Below are 23,121 nucleotides of genomic sequence, written 5' to 3' on the forward strand. Positions count from 1 at the left end.
ACAATACTCAATTTTATATTTTATGTTCCATAGTTACGAAATATTAAACGGTATTTCAAAATATGACGCCTCCCATGTTTTATGAAAGTCACGTTCGATGTGGGATATCTATTCCTTTAATCTTTATTTTCAGATGTTGAACGTTGAATATGAGCTGGAAGCGCTGAAGCCGCCTGAGTTTGGTGCGCATCTGGTGGAATATTTCAAAACTAAACTATTCAACTGTATCTAGAGTTGATCATTAATTTATTTATTTTTAAATGTTTGAATCGAATTTGTTTTTTTATATGTAGACTAAATATATTTTATTAATTTTCTTATGTAATTCTGGTCTTAAACGTTTTTGTTTTAATAAGGTAATTATTCATAATTTTTAAGTATTTATATAAGATTTTAATTACGAAAAAGTTTTCTGTTTTGAAAGATAAATTTTAATTCCAAGAAACAATAAAATTCCACCGGGTTACCTACTAACTTATGTTATAGCCTTCTTTGTTATCACTGCATTTGGATTATGTATTAGAAGAATTATTTTATCGTTGGGGTTCAGTTAATATAATAAAAGCGATCATTGTGAAATTAGATAAAATCAGTTTTATGTAACTGATATTGAACTACTAAATTCCTGTTAGGTAAGATAGTGCAATTAAGTAATAAAAAAAGAAAAACTTATGTTATAGGAATCGCAAAAAAAAGACTGGAGCATGCCTAGAAATTCAGAAAAGTACTTTTATTGCCAATCATTAATAATATTAGATCTAGAAAAACAAAATAAAACGCCTAATTTTTATTTTTTTTTTACTGATGTGTTTTGTAAACGAGATTTCATAATATTGGAACAAGACCGCTAAAATGGACCTGAGTAACGGATTCCTTTCAATTAAGAAGAAAGTAGTAGAAATTATAATAATGGAAGGAAGCCAGAAAGAGGCTAAAAGAAACCCTTTTAGTAAAGGTAACAGGTTCGTTTAACAATCATCTTTTGTAATACTGCCCTCTGAAACACCTAAACAAATGTTGTTCCGTGAGAAGAGTTACCGGACCAGGGTAGGAATTTCGTGGGAACGTGTGAGGGCGGACGATCATTCTCAACGCTTCGAGTTGGGTCTGGTTCGACAGGTAAAGAGGATAGGAGTATAAATAATCCGGGGAAGACTTGTTGAAATCAGTCTAAGCGAGACGTTATGATGTGAGTTCTGTGAGAGTGCTACGATAGTGGAGTTATTATGCGAGTTCGACGCGATTAAGGTGACATCACTAGTAATTCCAGTATACGAAAACAAGAAATGGCTCAATGAGTTACTGTAAGACTATAAGTAGAAGAGATAATGTAGCAAATTTCATTCTGAAATTGTTACGGTAGTTTTATTTGTGAACAGTAAAAGTATTTGTAGTAAAAGAACTTTATACTTGTCTTATCTATTGTAGTAATGTTGTTAATACAAAACTAGTGGTTTAAAGTGTTAAGACTAGCGGTCATGTTGATGTCTTTTGTCAATGAGACTGAATTCTGCTTTAATTATTTATCTACCTGTGAATAAATCCTGACGCTTTCTTTAAATTTTCTTTTGTATGTAATCACTGTTTACTATTATTATTTTTTTTTTTCACCTTCAAATTATTATTACTATTGACATTTATTATTATTATTGTGGTTATGATTACTATTTTTATTATTTGTTTAATTATTGATTTGTCTTGTTTTACTTATATTTTTAAACTAATAAATTGTAATTATATAACATTTTCAATTGTCAGTTTCTCAATATATCCTGATCGAGCCGCGAACATGCGACAATATTTAACAGTTCTAAATCAGTTTCTCTTTATTATGAGTAAAATTACACACCACCCTCTTCTAACATAATCATTATGATGTTTGTTTCTAAATATGATTGAAAAAACAGTTATCTAGATTCTTCATTAAAGTTTCCTAAATTTAATTGTTTTAAGTTTGGCCAACTGTAGACCACGTGAAGCAGCATTTTGCAATCATTTATCTTTCTTCTGGGCGTTTTCTTTTCTAGTCTTCCAATAATCCGTTTTTTCGTTTTGTTTTTGCCTTCACTTTTTCTGACAAGACGTTGTTAAAAAAAGGAAAAAAATAACTAACAATGTTATTTTTTTCCTTCTTTTGAAAACTTGTATCGGTTTTCTGAATGTTGATTTATCTTATATTTTCATTTTTTAGATAATTTTGAATCACTGAGATCCACTGATTTCCGTTCTTTTTGTTGTAAATGTGGTTGAAGATTTATTTTTTGGGAGGTATTATCATTTGTTCCCATAAAGTGGCCGAAGAATTTGGTTCTTCTTTTCCCGATGAAATATGAGACTTTCCCAGTCACATTGTATTTGTAAAACTCCTTATTACTTCTAAATTTGTATTAGTTTGGTTTTCTTTTATTGGTCCTAGGATTTTTTCAAGGATTTACTTTTTTCTTTATATTATTTAGTTATTTCCTTTCTTTAGCTTACTATATCGTAGAAAAAGTAATTTTTTGTTCAACTTCAAAAAGTCGAACTTTAAAGAGGAACTGAAAAATTATTTTCTTTTTTGTTTGGTGTTGCTTTAAGTTGGCTTTATTATTTTTTAAGTTTAATTTATTCAAAATATTCTAATTTAAGTTTTACTTACCGATAAACTATTAGTAGCCCTAGAAAAACGCAGCGATATGAAAAACAAATATTTTTTAAGAAACACAAAAGTGAGAAACATCCCCTGGGTATAAAATAAAAAAAGAAGTATACAGAAATTATTTAAAGAGATTACTACTTTTTGTGAATTAAAGGAATACGGGAATCTTTATTGTTTTATACCGTAAGTAATTCTGACATTACGCACATATATTCATGTAAAACAACAATGGGTGCCTTAACGCAAATTTTCCCAAATATTTTCTTGAAGGATCCCCTGATAATATTTTTAAATCAGAATGAAGTTAGTTTATAAATCATTATGCTTGAAAAGTTCAGTACTGAGCATTAATGGTGGCAATCAAAGTAAAATAAATTGAAATCGTATAATAAAGTTATTTCTCGTTCGAAATTATTCACTGAAGTGAATTTAAGAGTAATTTACTACAAGGTTCAACAAAACCAATACAAAATAAAAAAGAATAATCAAAATTAGTAAATTGGCAAAATAAAAAACGTTCGGGTCGACTAAAGAAAATTCTTCTACTACAAAGAGAGCCGGTTAGAAAGATTAATATTTCTTTTAATCTATATTGTTTTGTCAATATTGGCTTCTGTTTCTTTTTCTTTGTACAGCTGGCGGAAAATAATTTATTTGTTGAAAACAAAAATTGAAAATAAAAGTTTCAAATATCAGTTAATAGCAAGGTTAAAAATATTCAGCTATTTTACGGTTGAATAAAAATTACTCCGGTTGAAATACAATAATATTAATAATTTATCCTTTTTAATTAAGAACAAAAGTCCTTAGTTAATGAAATATTTCGTTAAAAAGGAAGGAAAAAATAAAATACGAGTAAAATAATTAACAACTCTTAACGACTCGTGACCATGAAACCATGGGAAAAAAATATTCAGCGAGGGTAACTCAAACCACCCAATCATCAGTTCTCCACAACCAATTTGTGTGACATTGACCGCTATCGGTTGACTGATTTTTTATAGCGTTAATACTTATTTGTGTGTGGAGTCGAATATAAGCCGCGTAGAGAACTGACCGGTGGACCAGACTGGCAACTCTTATCCATTCACGCCAATTTGCGCCAGACAGCTGCCGTTACCCGCCGGTGCTAGTGCTCTGCTGCCACCGCTCTGTTGTGTTGTTTAGTTGTTACTGGTGTCGGTTGTTGGTTTGCTGCCGTTGTTATAACTGCTTCTGCTGTGTAGTTACATGTTTGTTGTTACTTTACTCTTATCCATACGAACATATAGACAGACAGACATGCGCTGAGCGCACTGCATCTGCACCTGCTCTAATTGAATAATAAATTATAATTTTTAATAATTCAACTTTCAAAGCACGTCTCATTTTTCAGGTGTTTAAAATAAATGAATTAATTTAACGATCGAACTTGTAGGGTACGTTTATTATTTTGTTTTTTGTTCTAACTCATGTTTAGTCAGGCGTAAAAATTATTCGAAATATAAGGATGTTTTTTATCCTGCTAAATCATCCATTTATTATAATTTTTATGTTCCGTGAACAAAAAAAGAGTAAAAAAAAAAAAAAGGAGTATTAACACCTGAATCGTAATTTATAAATTACTTTTTGTGTAGCATTTACTTATTAGGAACGTTAAAGTTATTTTCTCTTAAGAACTTATTCTACGTAATTGAAGATGAAATACAGTCACTTCACGACAAACAGTAGTTGTAGAGGTACTAGGAAAATTAGACTTATTCCCTCAGTTATTTTTCACAATTAAATTAACCTATTTTATTTTGTATTTATTATGTAACATAACCATATGGTAGATTGAAGAGTAATAAGCATACTATGCAAATTATGTAAAGCAAACAAGGAATGGAGTAGTAAGGCTTCCGATCCTTTTTTTGCTAAGCCGAATATGCTATTGAACATCAGTATCCCAAGCCTACAAAAAGTGAAAGTTCGTCCTACAGGTGACAAATTTACTTTGATTCCCTCAGGGACAGATGCGTTTAATGTGTATCATTACTCTCAAAGAAAGGATATATTTGTTGCCTCTTGTAATCTCTACGTTGTGTACTTTATATGCATCACAGCCGTTAAAGACAGGATAAGACGTACAGCAAGTGTACTCTTTTGTTTTTAGAGATAATTATAAAAACTCATTACAGAGCCATACAGTACTTTTACACAATAAAGAGCCTAGTTTATTATTTATTAAAAATTATATATTGAACTAATTATTCTTAATTTTTTTTTGCTTTCATTGTTTTGTAATTCTTTTACTCGACTGTAAATAACATATACTACATCAATCGGTATTGTTCAGATTTTTGTCACTCTTCCTGAGATAGTTCCGTTAATTAAACCAGTTGAATACATATAAAAGTACCCATACGTGTAATTATATGTTAAGAAACTTAGTTCGTTTTTACCATAGTAGTTCTGTAAATATTTTATTTTAAATTAATTTATACATGCCGACCTCCGTGGCGCGAGTGGTAGCGTCTCGGCCTCTCATCCGGAGGTCCCGTGTTCGAATCCGGTCAGGCATGGCATTTTCACACGCTACAAATCATTCATCTCATCCTCTGAAGCAGTACCTAACGATAGTCCCAGAGGTTAAGAGAAAAAAAATATATACATATTTATTATTTTATCTGTTAACTGTAGAAAATATTTAGAATGCATCTTTTTAATACAGAAAGAAATAAATTAATCCATTATTTTACACTCTCTATCCAGTCTTTATTACGAAAGGTTCAAGTCGTGTAAATTATATGAAATACAAACGGTACTAGTTATTGCCGCTTGTTCTGAAAGTAATAATGTTCTTCATAAGGTTAACGTAGTAAAGGTACAACGTACCATAAACATACGTAGTTATATTGGAACGCAACAGTATATTCTGTAGAAAACTAACAGGCGATGGAAAAATAATCTACTTCTAAATTTTGCAAGTAAAATTTGTAAGAGATGCTAATTACTTTTTTGAATATTATCAATTTCAAGTGTGAGTAATATTTCATGGTAGGCCATTCGCTTACGGAATCAACATGCTCGCATTCCTTAATAATTAAAAAAAAAAATTGATTTAACATCTATGTTCATTGCTACTAGATAATATGATAAATACATGACATCAAGGCGATAATTGACATTATATGTAAGTATGTATGTATGTTTGTGATACTGCTATTCAAATACCACTGTATCGATTTTCATAAATAAGAATTTTACTCTTCGCCACAATCCTGCAATTAACAATAGTCATTAGTATTTAAAAAATATTTCCGATTAGAAAATACCAACATAATATAGTTTACTTTTTCTTCTTTAATTAAAAAATATTTTATTTCTTTGTTTCTTTGTACGATTATATTTGGGGATATGTCGAAATAATTTAGTAAAGATTAAATGAAGTGAAGATAAATTAAGTGAGGTTACTCCTTGTTCTGATATTTTATTAATTTTTAAATATTACTTATTATTTTTCTTTGTTAATAAATTAAGGTGCCATTATAAGAATAGGGTTTAGGATCGGAAGTTATCGTATAATTTGCTAAGTATGATTATAAGATTGTACGCTTAGATGAAAGCGTATTGTTCTAATTTACATTTTTCGATTTGTAATTAGTATTAACAAATAAGTATTTTTTTTTAATTTGTATATTCTCTCAAACATTTGGATTGTTAAGATCCTGTAACGTCACAATATTTAACGAAAAACACTTATAAAGATTTTTTCAACTGTATCCTAACATTTCATTTTCGTGTGAAAAGTATAAGTTTCATTTTTAAGATTTTAATAACAAAGTAGACTACGTTGATTTGTTATAATGCGGTAGACATAAATACAGGCGTTAGAAGTCTGTGTAAATCAAGAAAAATATACAATGTAAGAAGAAAAAAAATAGTTGCTGTAACAAGTTTAGTTGTTAAGATAGAATTGTTGGACAGGTGCGCGCGTGATGTATGTTAATATATAGACTATGAGGGACCCAGTAGAGGGTTGCCGTTAAATATGTGGGCGATCTGAACACAGTTTGTGTTAGTTTATGCTAGAGAACATCTCTCTTCACACGATGTTAGCTGCCACCAAACTATTCCTTCCATTCCTTTATCCTTATGTCCTGTACCGCCAGGGTCTTCAACAACATAATGGTCTAATGTTTTCATCTTTATAATCCTGTGTGTGTGTGTGTGTGTGTGTGTGTGTGTGTGTGTGTGTGTGTGTGTGTGTGTGTGTATAAAACATATCAGCATTTAACAATGAATTTAATATAATTATTCTGTAAATTATTTTTAATATTTTTTAGTTTAATAAAAATTGAATAGAGTAGTTAGATTGAGTTAACTTGTTTTATTATATATAAAACAAACATATATAAAAATAATTTATAAGCTAATAAAATCTATTATGCTATTGTAATGTCATGAATTAACCGTAAAATTATTTTATTTACTATAAAAGATTAGTTTTTTGTTCTTAAGAAAAGTCAGCCAAATAGAATTACAATACCTTTACTCCTACTTAATCTACAGAGTGGAGATTTAAATCCGCTATCTCTCTTAAATATCATTAGAGAAATAATAAAAACCAAAGTGGCAGCACTAATTTTAGAATCCTCCCGCTGCATTAAACGTTTACGGATTAAATGAAAAAATTGGAAGGAATGTAATCTGCTAAAAATACAAAATCCAAGAAACTTCTCGATCAAGTTTTCGTACATAATCAATTTTAAACAGTAACTATTTTGATTTAAATTTTTGGTAAAGCTAAATTGCATTACTTATTTCTATTAATCCCTACTGTGTACACAAGTATATATTGTTTTCATCTTTATAAAGTAATCGCTAATCATTTTAAAGCTCACATAAAAACACAATTAATTAAAATCTAATAATGAATCTCAATTTTACACTACTATGTAACAAAGTTTATTTTAACGAGATTAGATATTTTAATATAAACAAAAACATTCACAAATTTCAAACTTGAATTTTTAAAAAATGTACCATACGATGAGGGTCTGGTCAAGACCGTAACGGAACTGCATCATCTTATTTTTAATTATATGGTTTAATATCATATTACGGAATTAAATCATAGACATATCATGGCAATAGAATCATGGATTTATATATATAATAACCCATATCATTATAAGTATAGTAGATCCTAAACTATCTCCTTAGAAGAGTAAAGGAAATTAGATGTACGAGTATATATTTTCGTAATTTTGAGATTTTGTTGAAAACTCTTCCAAAATCCAAAAATTGTATTATTGATGCCTCTCAGAGATAAATTTTTATACTATTACGGAAAAAGTTCATTTATATCTATATGGCATAGTATTAAACAAACTGATGTTACGCTCAAAAACCGTTTACATTATAGAAACATTACGAAGTTAATGTGCATTTATATACTTAAACAATCAGTAGTTGTAATGGTTAACAATCCGCTTACAAATAATTTTAAAAAAAACGATACTTATTACTTTTCAAGAGTAATTTTGAAATTTTATCAAAATTTATTTAGGATTGCTTAAAAATCGAAACGTGTATTTAATTCTTAACTTCTGTTACTTAAACAGTTCTGAACGTTCAGAACTGTTGAGAGTACGTACTCTCAACAGTTTTTTCCACTAAACTGTCAATACAGCTCTTCTTACAACAGTTTGTTGTTAAATTATATTTTAAAAGAGCAATAAGCTCGATAAGTTGTAATAATTGTAATGCTCAAGTACAGATTAAAATCAACAAGTTAAGTGATTTAAGTTATTGTACTAAATTAATGCATCCGTTGTAATACTAATTATAATAGAAGCAGTTACATTGTAATAGTATTATTACCATGGTAAATTATTACAATTGCACGTATCTGTTTAAAAGAGTTGTTTCTCATTAACAGAGACTATTGTGTTTTTATGCGTGAGATTGAATTAATAAATCTATATAATTATAATATTTAATTTATAGTTATGACGTCATAAACACTAGTGTACCTTACTTGAGTTTCTACATTCGTATTAAAAAGACTTCTATAACAACTTAAATAGCTATAATAAATGAAAAAGCTAGTATTTAAAGTGATACAAGTTTTATACTTAGTCAGCATATATTTTACAGGAATTATTGAAAGAAAAAATTTTACTATAAAATCCATTCAGATTACAGCCAGGTATTTTCCCCTGAATCTTTCCTACTCCTACAACGAGAAAAACAGTATCCCTAAATTAATTAAGTAAGGAAATTTCATATATCGACATGTATTTTTTAAATCTTATTTTTATGTATTTATAAATTTGTTTAGTTTCGTTTTATTCAGTGCAACTTAAGGTAGTCTAAGGTTCTCAGATTGTGAGTTGTCATCCATCCTCATGGCTTGATATTTTTAAAAAGAGGGACAAGTATTTTGCTTGGAATAATTTGTTCCAAGTTACAAAATTATTCGTCGAGAATGATTAAAAAAAAACATTTCAGTAAATAGAACATTTACAAATCATTATTACGTATTAAATAGGTTATGTTTAAAGATTTAATAAACGTTACTATACGACATGAAATCTTTATTCATATTATATCAAATTGTATTTAAAATTTTTGAAATCAGAAAACCCGACTTTTCCCCATAGATAATTCATGCGTTATTGGTGATGGCATTTGTGACATCTCTGAATAAAAAAACAAAGTCCCAAATTTCTCTTCAAACAACTTTCCTCATCAGATCGTACCTATCTCATTTGGCTCTACAAATTGCGTTATATTCAGCATTAATCAACCGGAAAAAACCTATAATTAAGGAACCAAACAAAAGAAATAGTACAAAGGATAAAAAAAGAAGTGAATAGTGACAAAATACGACTTATCCATGAACACACCTCAACTTATTACTCCAACCGAGAGGATACTTAGTCTACTGCAGCATTGGACGACTATCACATCTATAATCCCTCCAGAGATCGGAAGAATAGAACTAAGATTGGAAACAGAAGTTTACAAAAACATTTACTTTCCGCTGATCTCTTCAAATATTTTCTGTAATAAAATTGTGATTTCATTGATAAATAAAAGAGACGCTTGAAAAGTGGTAAAGAATTCTTTTTAGGAAAATTCTCTCCTATCTGCAGTGTTAATTGCGTGGCAATTTTATTTTCTAATACAAAAAATTTAGAAACCATTAACATCTATTATCAAAGAATGCAGAAAATTAATCGGTGACAATAATTATGTAGTTTAATAGGATTTTTTTTTTTATGAACAATTCAAAGAATTTTTAACATATCGTACAATTCTGTAAAAGAACAAGTATTTTCCTTATAGAGACACTCTTGTATAATTCTTTATTATTTGGAGAAAATTAATATATTGTGCATAAATATTTGAATTCATCAATTCAAAGTAGTGTTAATGATGTGTTTTTCCATCATGGTAAAAACTTACCTTGGTCTTCGAAGGAATTGTTGCCGGGATTGTAAGAAAAGACTTGAAGCACTCCGGTGTGTTTTGTCTCGGTTTCGTAATATCCCTGTTTGGGTGAATTGTTTCATTCTCTCTGTATAACCTTTTTTATTGTTCTTAATCCCTTTTCTTATAATATTTTTGACTGATTTCTAAATGCCAGCTGTCTCCATGCTAAGGATGTAAGACTATTAATAATTACTATATCCTTATTATTTTTATAATTTGGTGGGGATGGTTTTATCCTGGAACTGAAGTGCTTATTTGATAAAAGTATCCTAATTTTACTATAAAAAAATATTAGTAAACTTAGGAATTAAAAATAAATGTATAAAAATATGTATTATCCTTAAAATATAATATTTTTTTTAAATCTAAAGAAGAGTAACAGAAAAGCCAGAAAGATAAAGAATGGAAGTTTTTGAAATTTTAAAATATTTCGGCACTGAAAAAGTTTAAAATGAAGGTTTTAAGAGAAGTTACAAAAAACCATTTTGTCAAAGTTTGTTCTAGTTGGGTACATATTAAGGAATTTGCGTTAGGTTAATTCAGTAATAAAAGAATTGTAGAAGATAAAGTACAAAAATAAAAACAAACAAGGATAAAGTATATGTGAACCGCTTAATGCAGGATGTATGATATAGCATGATGTTGATTTTAAAAGCATAGCATAGAATAGAACGGAATGGTGAATTGCATCAAACCTGTGAAATGATTGAAGATAAAGTAATAATTTGAGAAATGAATTTTCAAGAAGAAATAAACTAAATTTACGGGTAATTCTATGATTGAAAATTACATGCTTTTAAATAAGCGAGATTATATTCACAATTCTAAAAGCATAAAAATAAAGTGTAACCGAAAGCGTTTCTTAATAAATTAATAAACGGCCGATTGGAATTAATAAAAAAAAGTTTTCTTTTGAATCTGATTTTTGAATTGAACAATTAATTCTTAAATGGAGGTCATATGATCATCATCAATATGTTTTGGTTACGAAAAGAAGACCTGGGGGTTAGCAACAAAAAAAAAGAAAGAAAAAGTAAAAGAGTATAAAAAAAATACTAAGCCGAAGCCGTCGCCTGAAGGTTTCTTATACACACCGATTACAACCACACTACACGGTGTAGCTGACATAATTTCCTAAAATTGCCCAATTAATTTCTAACACCAACAGTGTCGTGGTATAATGTAGCCTGAGGGTATCACGCGATGTAGCCCACAGTCCCGATATCTCATTTTAAACCTTTCATTATTTCACTTCTTCCGAATTCAGTTTGATGCATTTCAATTTTTATTATTAAATCTGTTTAAGTGGTTTTTTCTCTATATTATTATTGCCTATATATTCATATAGCTTTGTTAAAAGACCAATACATATTTATTAATAGCAAAGTGATAACATTTTTTTCCTTTTTTTTTAATTTGCAAAAAAAAGAAGAAAATATAAAAGATGGCATCATCAAATTAAAATACAATATTTTGATCATTCATTCAATCAGTATTTATTACTTTTTTTTATTATGAACCATGATCTAACACATTACCTAATTTCCATTCATAAATCATTTACTGAACAATATAAAGTGATTATTAAACTGACTACTTCATACAACATTTATTAATAAAATAAAAAAAACCTTTGATTTTTAAATATGTACAAAATAAATAATTTGTAAATACATTTAGGATTATGTCAGTCCATAAAATATGGTCAAGTACATCTCAAAACTTTTGTCATCATCTAGAGCTATTAAATGAATTTCAATGATTCAAGTACATAAGGATTAAAATGAAATTGTACAATAAATATATTATTAAAATAACTAATTTTAATTATCATTTAATTACTTAGCTAACTTAATTTAACGTATAAATTAAAAATTCGATTTTAGATTAAGGCTTGATGAAATTATTTCATTTTTAATAATTTTCTCATTCTATGAATAAGTGAAATGAAAATTGAATATATTAAAAAAATAGATTTTTAACAATGATAAAACAATGAACCTTTCCGGTATTTGCATAAAGGTTAAAATTTAAAGTTCCTTCCTAGCTTGATAAAAGTGAAAATTATTAGTAAATTAAACCCATTTATATTTTTAATTTATTTGTCCATTTACTTCACTAAAGTAAAATAATTTATATTAATTTATTAAATCAATAAAATTTATACAAAGATTCGCAAAAATTAAATCTGGAAAACTGAAAACACAGTTTTTTTTTCTCGAAGCCTCCCAGGGTCGGACCCGCATTTAAGCATAACACAGCCCTGAAAGATTCCACGCCTCTAACCCCCCAGTGCAAGGATTCTAACAGACCCGGCCAGAACTTTTATTGCCTGTCTCTAACACGGGCAACCCGAGAGTCGCCCACGCCGGGACTCGATCTTTCTAGTGCCTGCTCCTTACGGAAGCGACCCAAAAGTCGTCCCGCCGGGACACGGTCTTAAGTGCTCAAGCATGCAAAAGTCACCTTGCTTCATCGTTGACATCCATCCATACAAGCCGGACGGACGATGACTCCACAGAGGACTGTCCGACACCCCGTCACAACCCCACCCATTCACCACCACAGATGTCCCATGGCCACCAGTACATCGCCAACGACGAAAGTTCATGCCCGGCCAGAGCACTCATCTGTTCGATGGTCCTCCTTCCCGCAAATCACACATACCGTAGGTGAATGCATTGAGCCCGCTTATGCATTGAGCCCTTCCCAAAATTAAAGCAGAGGCTTGATCGGTCAACACCTTGACAGTTGGCGGATATGTGGCCTAAACCCCACCATCAGAAACATCTGTCCTCGGGGTCCCTCATGCGGGCCGGACAATGCACTCACCCAATATTAACCCGGTATTCAAACAGCTTCTTTGCCGCACCAAGTATTGTTGCGTTTTGGGTCGCGCCGAACGCCGGGCGAATCGAGGTTACCTTTTCTTTCTTTCTTTTTCCTGTTTAGCCTACGGTAACTACCGTTTAGATAATACTTCAGAGGATGAATGAGGATGATATGTATGAGATGTAGATGTAGATATGTAGATGAAGTATAGTCTTGTACATTTTCAGTTCGACCATACCTGATATGAGTGGTTAATTGAAACCCAACCACCAAAGAACACCGGTATCCACGATCTAGTATTCAAATCCATGTAAAAATTATTGGCTTTACTAGGAACTTGAACGCTGTAACTCTCGACTTCCATATCAGCTGATTTGGGAAGACGCGTTAACCACTAGACCAATCCGGTGGGTTGAATCGAGGTTACCCGGAATTCAGCAGCCTCACCCACCACCCTCTTATTGATTCTGTAATCTCTGCCTCGCTGATATCGCTCTCGATGTCTCGAAGGTGGACCACCGTCTGGCGGCTGTATCTTGACTTCAGATCAAAGTTGAGGTCCGAAGCCTTGTCCGGCAACACACTCTTCAAGGTAGACACCTTATCACCATATCACCTTGACACAAATACAAAGTTCGCCTTCAGATCCTTTCCGCAGCAACACTTCACCCGCCTCATCATTGGCAATTGTCTCCTTAACTGTTTTTAGGAGGTCGGCAAAGGAACGTCCAGCCGCCTTGACGACGACGGTCCCGCTCTCTGAGATCACCGGGGTTGATCGTCTCACAACCGGAACCGCAACGTCTCCTTGTCCCGCTGCGACCCTTGGCATCACCACCCTAACCGGGGATACCGTCCTGCCAAAAACATACAACACAGACGCTCCATGCACGACCCAATCCGGCACCTCGGCAGTAACTTAATTTAACAATTCAGTGCTACACTAGCGATCCTTGTGGTGACAGAGGGTACTATTGATATAGTAACCCACTACTTTAGAGAATTTTGGGGGTGGGTGTTCGATTTTTCAAACTTTTTTTGCAAGTATTATTTTTTATTTAACAAATGTGCCTAAGAAAAATAAGACCTTAATTAGGCGAGATATATATTTATATATATATTGAAGTAATCTGACGAAATTTGGTTAAAATCAGTGCAGCAGTTCTGGAGATATAAGGTGATTTAGAGATTGACACCGAACACACAAACGTATATACGAACATCCGAAAAATTTCCATCCGTTTTTTATTTTTTATTTTTTGGGTTTCTTAGTTGTCAAAAGCTAAGATAAAGTGAAAACCGCATATGCCCAAACTGAACCGATTTCAATACTTTCTCTTCTACAGCTATAGCGCTAGACGGAAAAGTAAAAATAATTATTTATGATAAAAATTTAGAACGCCTAGAGTTACAATCTTTTTTGTGTTATTTGAACAAACAAAATCATTTAAAAAATTTTGATTATTTCTATTAATTTGATAAAACTATTCCTACCTTTATAACTCCTCATTAAAAAAAAAAATTAACTTACAAGATTAAACAGTTTAAGTTAGAAACATTTACTTAAATCTTACTTTAAAAAAAATAGTTATATCACCCTTCACCCTGTAAACTTTCCAAAGTCTTCTAGCATTTTATTTAGAGAAACTTCTAAATGAATTTCTATTGATCTGCTGATTTAAATATTCTAGACGTTATTAAGAAGCATCTTCATTCAAGAGTTAGTGGCCAATAGCCAGTTCCTTTTCGCCTCAGATAGACAAATATCAATTAATAATTTTTATGTTAGTCTCCACCCCTACTAATATTAATATCTTTGTTCTTAATAAATATATATTTATTAAGTATCTTAAAAATCAAAAACTTAACATTTAACGTCCATGTAACCGCATGTAATAATGATTTTATTAACATTTCTTATCCAAGAGATATAGGGTGTAAATTTTCACACGCGTGTATGAGTTCAAGGTCACGTAATCATTACGCTGTTATTAAACTATAAATACTATGTAAAATAATAATTTATAAAAACAGGAGGAAAATAGTTAATATTTTTTGTTAGTCAATTATAACTTACTTTTGTATTTTTAATTGCAGTATAAAATTAGATGAAAAATTATATTTAATTATTTTTTATCTTTACATATAAAATATTACCAGGATAAATGACTAATAAGAATGCAATTTTTTTGTTGTAATTTAAAAAAAGAAATACAATTAGTATTCCTAAAAAAAATTGCAATAATATAAAAGTGTGTATGTACGTAGCGTATAAAATACGAACGGCCTTATTCTTCAGTCTTTTGATAAAAAATGTAGTAATAGTATTGTATAAATAATAATAATAAAAAGAATAATAACAAATATAATAGTAATGGTGTTACTATTACAGAACGTTAAGATTTTTATCAAATTCTAAATAGCAGTAGCTGTTTTCTTTTTTCTTATTTTTTTTTTTAATTTTCTGTTATTATTATTATTTGTTCGTTTGTATTAAATAGGTTTAAAAATGCTATTACAATGTAGTCATTATAAAATAATACTTGTAATTATGTGTAATTCAAAAGATTACATCAATTGACGGCAGAGTGCACTAGTACTCCTAATATTAGTATAACCTTATTCTTTTTTGCATGTCACCTGATTGGACGAATAATATCCTATCAGATTGTTAGATTACATTACCTTATATCATATTAAAAATGTTTATCAGGAAATATAAATGCTAGTATTATTATAATGATAATAATAATTATTCTAAACAATAATTTTTTTTCTACCAGTATTATTATTGATATTACACTTCATTTTTCATTATTATAATCAGTATTTTTAGCATTCCTGTTTCCTTTGTTACAAATATAAATAAAGACTTCATATAATCGGAATGATCTTATGTATGGTGTGCGGTTAAGTAGATATAAATCAATGACAGCCTCTAGAAATCCAGCTTTTGTTATTTTGGGGAGGATATATGTATTGCTTTTTTTTCTTTTAATTTTTATTGCAAAGCAGAAGTCATTCTGGAAAGATTCAATGATGCACTAACTGTATAGTATCAGAATTACAGGCATGATTTAGTAGGTATATTGTTAATTTATACTGTGTTTTTTGTTTATTTTTTTTTTTGTTACAAACAATGTAGATTGGTACGACTGTTATAAATTACTGTAGATTAAATAAATTAAATCATTATCTTTTGTTTCCATTAGTTTTCTTTTTAAGTATAGTTTTTTTTGGTGCCATATTAATGATTTCTTCATATAGTTTTTCATAAATGCAGAACGTTCTGCTTATCTTTTTGTTATGTTGCTGTATTAACTAGGTTTAAAGAAATGCTGTTTATAATTAAAAATAGTCATCTTATGATGTTTTTATTTAGTTTATATTTTAACGATTATTGATTATGTTTTATTAATTTCTCTTTTTATAGTTTTTTAATCTGAATCATTTCTTTTTAAAATCTATAAAAAGTGCACACTTATTACGTTATAGTTTTGTATAGATACTTTTTAAATGAACTGTTAAAAAATGGTACCATTGATAAAGAAAAATAACTTGATTTTTTTTTTTGAAAGTACAACTTAAATTTATTTTCTTAATAAATAAATGAAATATTTATGATTAAAAATTAAAATAGTTTCGTTTATGGAAATACTTTGTAGCTGAATCTAAATGAAGAATAGAATAGACCTAATAATATTGGACTCAAAATATTATATTCGTTTCTAAAAAAAAAAAATCCTTAAAATCTATTAGAGTTTATTCTCGTTAGGTGAGAAAACTAAAGTTGAAGTTACTTAAAAAAATTATAAGATTGTATTTTTTATGTGAATTATCGTCAAGTTGCTTTGATAAGCTCAATAGACCAGCATTTCCTAAATAAACAGCTTAGATGTACCTATATAGAAGACTTTATAGAATAATGGAAATGTTCTATCCTATTCAGAAACAACATTACAAACTGATATATTAAATTAAATAAATATTAAAAATAATGTATTTAACATTCTCGCTACTAATCTAAAAATGAGGTTTTGTAACTAGTCAGTTTGGGAAAAATCACAAAATTTGAAAATTCTTTCTCAGAAAATAAAATTCATTTTTTTTTACTAAATTTCATACGCAGCGTGTACAATATACAGATATTACTTTCAGTCGAAAGGTTTTTTTCACAGTTCACTTGTTTTGATCCGAATAATTAATCAGAATTCTGGAATATACACTCGTATTCCTTCAGACGTGAAAATATAAATTCATACTTATTAATTGTTTTATGCTTATATAATTTATGCGTATATTTGGAATATACATATTAATCTCATCGGTTTCTGATGCTTAGTTTAATCAAGGTTAAAACAAAAAATTATTGAATTTTTTTTTAGTAACAAAACTGGATTATTTTTATTAATTTTAATTTTTAAATGAATTTTTAACGGTTAATTTATTAACAAATAAATAACAGTAATCTCTTAAAAAATTAAAAGTAATAGTCCTCAAATTTAATGGCACCCCCATCAATCAGTTAGTTTTAGCTAAAACGTTTTTGATTAATAAATCAAAATTAGATTCGTAGCTGCAAGAGTAAGTGATAATAATAATAAAATAATAATAATACTATTGATATTATTTACTATATACTATATAATATAAAGTAATTTTTTTTCAGACGATCGACTAATATTGAAGACGAATAAACTAATTAAGTTTCGACGGATAACTTATATTCCTGAAGAATACTAAGACTGATGTAAGTAAATATACCACTTAATAAGAAATATTACAAATGTATATTTAAAATAAGCATTTCATTTATTTTGTAATTTTTATAAATAATTTAAAGTTAATAATTAAATTTAACCAATATTATTATTTATTAATAAAACATGAACGTAATTTATTTATGAATAATGAAATAAAATAATTTCTTTTAAAAACTTTAGAAAAGAAAGTATTTGGGAAAATATTTTCCTGAATATGTATTATTTAAATAAAATAAAATTTAAATACTTCTTCATGGAGTATTTTGAATACTTTTTATTGTAGTACTACATTTTAATAGTATAAACATGACCTTTAATAATTTTTCAAAGAAAGATGTTTTTGTTTTAATGTTTAAAAAGAAACCATCAGAGTTTGTAATAGATAGACGTTATTATTTGTATAGTCCTTTAGTTACACTATTAAAGACTATCATCTATTATTGATTTGTTAGACAGTGGTATTTGTATCTTATTCGTATCAATAGATTCGTTGTGTGTCATATAGGCAAACGCTATACAATTGAGGTTAGTGTATAATATATTGTGTCTATCTATATTTATATATTTTAAACAAAAAAAAAACAACAAAAATCCTAACAATTTTTTACTTCTCTAATGGAAACTTTTGATTGACGCCGTAACGAATTCGACAAAAGAACTGTTTACAAAATATTGCCGAGCCGTGATTTATTGTAGGTTTAGTTTATACACATCGGGGTGGAAGGTACTTGTTTCAATTTAAAACTTTGGTCACAGTAGTTTAGGTTATATTTGTTGTAGTTTGCGAGTTCACTCGATTCGTTTTGAGTTATGACTTGAGTGTATTGTCGTTGGTTTTCAGATAAACGACTTTAGAAAATTTCACTTTATATTCATTATACCATAATAACCAAATAGCTCATTTGTTATATTTTAAATTTCAACTTTAAAGTCAGAATGTAGTATTGGATATTATTATCGAATATGATATTATAATATCAAACAATTAGATGTTTGATAGTTCTATACGTAATATAGAGTGCCTGCGTATTTCTTATAAACAAGCTGGAATCAGAAAACCTTTGGGACTTTATACCACAAGCTAAGTTTTAATTGTTTTATATCCAGCTGGAAATAACTGGAGCAAAATAATTAAAGATTTAACAAAAAAAATCATTAAATATCATCATTTTATCAATTTAGCAATTTAAATGTTTTTATGTAAAAGTTATAGATTATTTTAGATTTAACATAATTTCTTACCTTCGTTATTTTTTTATTAAGTTTAAAGCTAGTTTTTTTTTTTTAAATCTATTCAGTCTGAATTAATCAAGTAAACTTAAAGCAAGATTATTTTATTTACTTATAAAAAACAATAAAAGTGAAAAACCTATTAAAGAAAAAACAGAAAGTAATATTTCATAATAGAATGCATGCAATATTAATCTTTAAAATTAAAAAAAAGTAAATAAATAAAACAAAAGGAAACAAATATGAATAGTTTTCATAAAATTTTTATCATCATTTTTCTTAAATCACAAAATTATTAGTTTTATCATCAGATGTCCAGAAAGGAAACAAACATAAGTATATATATTTATAACTGAGGATTTAGTGTCTATATTATACTTCAATAAAAATGAACAAAGAACAACATCAGTAAAAATTAACGATCAAAAATTGATTTTATTGAAAAAAATGTTTAAATAAATTCAAAATGAAGAAGTTAGATAGATAAAACTATGTTAATCAGCATCTGTTACAGACAAAAGAGCAAAAGACCAGGGAGAAAATTTGGATGAAGAACCCTTCTTTAAATATATCTGTTACAAAACTTAGATTAAAACGTCTTTAAAAACGTCAGAGAGAAATCAAATACAAGATTTTTTTAATGCTCGTATTTGAGAATAAGATTAAAAAATAGAAAATAAAGAAGCATTAAAGAAAAAAAAACGGCAAAAGAATCGAATAGAATGCATGAACCAAAAAGAAAAAATAATATTAAAAAACACATTACGAAAGATTTGAGGATTAGCAAGCGTAGCGAGGAGGAGGCATAGGTTCTAAACGACAAGTTATTAAATTTAACTAAGGCAATAACAGGTGAAAAGATGAACCACTGAATTAATCCTTGAGATCTTTTTGATTTGATACAAGTCGAAACATAACAAATATGATTTTAACAGTCATTAAATTTCATATTTGTTTAAATCCACGGCAGCATCAATTGTTGTCAGGAAATCAATAGAATAAGATTAAAGCTCCGATCACTCTCTATATTGATCCAGAACCAGTTAATTTTTTTACTATTATACGTGGATTACAACCCACATTGTGGGACATTTGTCATTTTTGTTCTCCAAACCTTCGATTTAAAAAACCTGATCGACTAAATTCTTTGTAAACGAAGTAAATTATCTATAAAGCTAAATATAATAGTGCGTATGTGACAAATACAAAATTAAAAATATAATTATTATACTTAATGAAAATAAAAAATTAAATTTTTTATTTCAATAAACTAAATAGATTTTATGTGATTGAACTTCTTTCTCTATCAATTCATCTAAATTTGGCGTTATTTTGACTTTAATTTTATGCTATACGCTAGAGAAATATAGTCTCAGGCAGTAACCATCTATCATCGTAGACATAACACAGTTTGCGTCTGCTTGCTCGAGTTTATTTGAGTCATAAAATAAAAAACAAAACAACAATAATAAAACCGTAAAATGCAGTCGGTATCCGACTTTTGTTTTGTAAAAATAAAATAAAATAAACGGCACATATTTAAGGTGAAAATTATATAATCACAAAAACAAAAATTTGCAAACTAATACTAATAAAAACACACTTCCATTCCCCTATTAGCTTGCTACGGTTTTCTGCATCTACTAAATGAAAACGAGGGTGTGTGACATAAACCCGTGTCGACTGCGAAAAGAAACGGACATTAATTTCTTTAGAGGGCAGTAGACAAAAAGACGTGGGTGGTCAATTTTTTCTGCAACGGTGGGCTGTAGCTCCCGTCGGCCAGGGGACGTCGGCATGCTCCATATTCGTTGTTAATGATACGTTCTGGTTGGCTTTCTCCTGTCGGCAGAACGACTTGCCGCTGTCCACGCTCGCGTATTACAAAGGATCTAGTGGCCTCACTAAAACCGGTTGTATTTTTAACTCTTGTAAGTTTATATATATATATATATATATATATATATATATATACACACACACACACTCATACACATTTACACACATATATACATGTATATCAGCGAACGTAACTGTTCGAATATGTAACAAGTAGTTTTTGCATCGAATGACAAGATATCTCTAGTTGTTATTATATATAAATTTCTGCTTGTTTGGTCACGAAGTTAACGCGGTTTATCGCCGAGATGAAAATCTGAAAAGATTTTATAATTCGAAAAACATTCATTCACTGTATTCTACAAAATTCTTGATTCCTTTCTTTAGTCATTCGAAAATAAATTAATGATTAATCGGCTAATTTATTTTCCAAACTTAATTTATTAAAAATTATTCTAATGAAATTCGTTAAAAATTTAACCTAAATAATTTCGTATTTTGTGGAATGTGTTGGGGAAAAAAATTACTCAGCATCACGCTTAGTAGTTAATTCTTAAAAAAATAAATGTTGCAAAACCAGATTTGATTTTAAAATGGGTATAACTTTTGTTTAAGATGTCTAAACGTTCTCAGCACATTGATTGCTATTAATATTTAAAGTAGTTACTGAAATAGGTTATGAGTTTTAAATTTCACAATAAGGTTTTGTAGTTCCTTATTTATTGGAACCGAGACAAGAGATTTACATTAAATCTAATTTAATAAATTTACATTAAACAATTTCTTTTTTTATTTCGGATGTGAAAATGTAACACCACAAAATTACATTTACAAGACAATTTTAGCTGTTTTATTGTTTCGCTTGTTTGTATACGTTCCTGTAATTCTACAACGGCTGCATCAATTTCAATTAATAGGTATCAAAAAAAGTCTGAGTCATACATAAATTTTCATTGTTGGATATTGTTTCTGCGGATACGCCTTCAGAAACCACGCAAATATCATTTACTGACACTTATCATAATTTCTAGCTTTGAATAGGAGATTTACAAGCCTGTTTTTCAGCTGTTTCTTTTAGTTGGTTAATTTTTTTGATGCTTTTTGTCCTAATTCTGCAAAGAGTGCAAGTCATCGGTAAAAGCTAAACATTCAACTTTATTGGATATTGTTATTATTTACAAAAAGAAGTTCAGTTTTAAAAGCTGAACTCATGGTTTACTTCTTTGCTTGGAATTGTCTGTGTTATTAATTTCGTATATAGCAACCAAATTAATCCACTTTTTGTCAATTGTGCATAGGCGCGCGCGCGCACTTTACGATTAAAAAGTCAAGAAAATATATATTTTACTTTCTTGTGGACACGACAACTGCCGTAACTTTGCGCCAATCACTTTCAAATTGATACATAAAATATAACGACCCAAAATCTCGATCGAGTTCGTTAATGGGCAAAATCGGACCACGGGATGGAAATGGGAAGCTTTTAAAAAAAATATCTCTATGACTTTCTTGTTAACTAAAATATAAAATTCGTTTAAAGTTCCTACTATTCTTTAGATAAGGGCCTAAGACCTATCTAAGTAAAGTTTTTTGATATCACCAACTATTGGCCTAGGGGGTGGAAAAAATGGGGTTTCGAAGACAAAAAAAATCATACCTTCCTTAATAGGTACAGTATCGAATCGGTTTAAAGTGGTCATTAGTCAGCTAAACATTACCTAAAACCTTTGCCTGAAACAATTTTTGATATGACCAAATATTGATATGCGTTACAGCAAGGGATGACCAAAATGTTGATGGAGTTGTAAGAAGATGAGGCTTGTCGTATGCTAAACATGTGACATTTTTTTCACATGCAACCATTGTCGTATTGAGTAAATTTGAATTTTTTCTTAACTTTAAGGTGGAAGTCTTTTTTATCCCCTATTTAGCATCGGTGAAATCTACCCCCCGCCTTTTGGCGTGCCGAAAGGGATTTATTATACCTGTGTATTTCTCTTATCTATTTTATATGGTTGATAATCTAAAGAATAAAATGAAAGGTAATACAGAAAAGTCTAAATAATATCTAGACTTTCATATTTACATATGTGCTTGTGTGTACGTGTTTTTCATTATCAAATATATTAATACATAATATTAAAAGTATGTTAAACTTTAGAAGTATATTTAATAGGTAAACATTCTCACGAGATTTTTTCTCTCCTTTTCAAAACAAAAAAAAAATCAAATTTTGGTATTTTTAAGCTTAATCGTTAGGTTATTTTTTTTTTTGAAGAACAAAAATTTACTACCGGTTTCTCATGACGAAATCAAAACTAAATAATATATTAAAATATCACATAGGAGATGACC

The 23,121-nt window shown here is 29.0% G+C and overlaps 1 protein-coding gene and 1 long non-coding RNA gene across 2 annotated transcripts in view; one reads left to right on the forward strand and one right to left on the reverse strand.

Moving 5' to 3' along the window:
• Positions 1 to 23,121, forward strand: part of LOC142319494 (uncharacterized) — a 493,718-nt gene that overhangs the window by 137,204 nt on the left and 333,393 nt on the right. The window contains exon 2 of the long non-coding RNA XR_012755207.1: positions 17,604 to 17,684. This is a non-coding gene — a long non-coding RNA (uncharacterized LOC142319494). The remainder of the gene's footprint in view (positions 1 to 17,603; positions 17,685 to 23,121) is intronic.
• LOC142319493 (T-box transcription factor TBX20-like) overlaps positions 1 to 23,121 on the reverse strand; it is a 264,934-nt gene that overhangs the window by 121,882 nt on the left and 119,931 nt on the right. The gene's annotated exons all lie outside the window — the stretch shown is intronic.

Source organism: Lycorma delicatula, chromosome 2 (genome assembly GCF_047948215.1).
Source record: "Lycorma delicatula isolate Av1 chromosome 2, ASM4794821v1, whole genome shotgun sequence".
NCBI lineage: Eukaryota > Metazoa > Arthropoda > Insecta > Hemiptera > Fulgoridae > Lycorma > Lycorma delicatula.